Here is a 1,206-nt window from a genome sequence, read left to right on the forward strand (position 1 = left end):
ATATATATGTATGTATAATACATGCTATAAGAGAGATTGCTATGAGAGACTATGCTCAGTTCGGAGACTTAACAAGAATACATTTTGATAAAAAACAGTTACAGTCAAGATTCTATGAGGATCTACAGTTCAGAGTAGGGCTGCACGATATCAGGAAAACCTGTGATATGTGATAACAGTGCTTAATATTGCGATGACGATGTGACTTGTGATAAATGAACAAATACATAAGTATGTAGAAGTATTATATTTTCTGCTCTGGGTTCTGAGCAAAAAAACAAACAAACAAACAAACAAACAAACAAACAAACAAACAAACAAATAAAACAAACAAAGAAAGAAAACTAATCATTTTAATTCTGGTATGAATTTATAAAAATTTGAAGAGTAATATATGAAGGGCTCCATTTGATTGGTGAAATACTTCCAAGCTTCCGTCTGAGTGACAAAACTCATAAATGCAAACAGTTTATGCATTTATAGCAATATGCATATTGCACAAGCAGTTATTGCGATGACAATACATTTTCAATATATTGTGCAGCCCTAGTTCAGACTGTGACTTGGGTAACACTATCCTCCTCAGTTCAGAGTGAATATGTCTTTATTTTTTAACCTTGTTTTACATCCCTAAAGATAAATACAAATGCCCAGTGAAAGCATAATTTTATGTTTATGTTAACTTTTATGTTTATCAATAGAGCTCAAATAGAGAGGACTACAGAGGTGTGGAGGAACCACCATTCTAACAGAATTACAATTGTATAACTAAATTACAACTATATAATTACCATGCTATTACATTTATGTTTTTTAACAGTACAAAATGCATGAAGTACACTTGAGTGTACATAATTATTTCTTTAAAAAATAAAGATAGAATTTTTTTTCAAACCTTGTTTTACATCCCTAAGGATGTATAAAAACACTTAGTAAAAAAAGTGACTGAGTTTATCATAATTCATGCATGAAAGGGCTAAAGCATTTGTAAGTTATCATAGATATTGCGCCCCCTTCATTTCTGGAGTGTAATGGAGCTACTTTCACATATGGTGTGGCAYGGGCATCGGGCACGACATCGCCCCTTACCTCCTCCTGCCTCAAGGCAGAGAGTGAAGTGAACGTTGGTTACGTATTGTAACCCCAGATTCTATGAGTGTAAGCGCAGCCCTCTAAGGCTATCGCAGATGGGTACCCCCGCGCGCG

The sequence above is a fragment of the Austrofundulus limnaeus genome, unplaced genomic scaffold, assembly GCF_001266775.1.
Source record: "Austrofundulus limnaeus strain Quisiro unplaced genomic scaffold, Austrofundulus_limnaeus-1.0 Scaffold178, whole genome shotgun sequence".
Taxonomy (NCBI): Eukaryota; Metazoa; Chordata; class Actinopteri; order Cyprinodontiformes; family Rivulidae; genus Austrofundulus; species Austrofundulus limnaeus.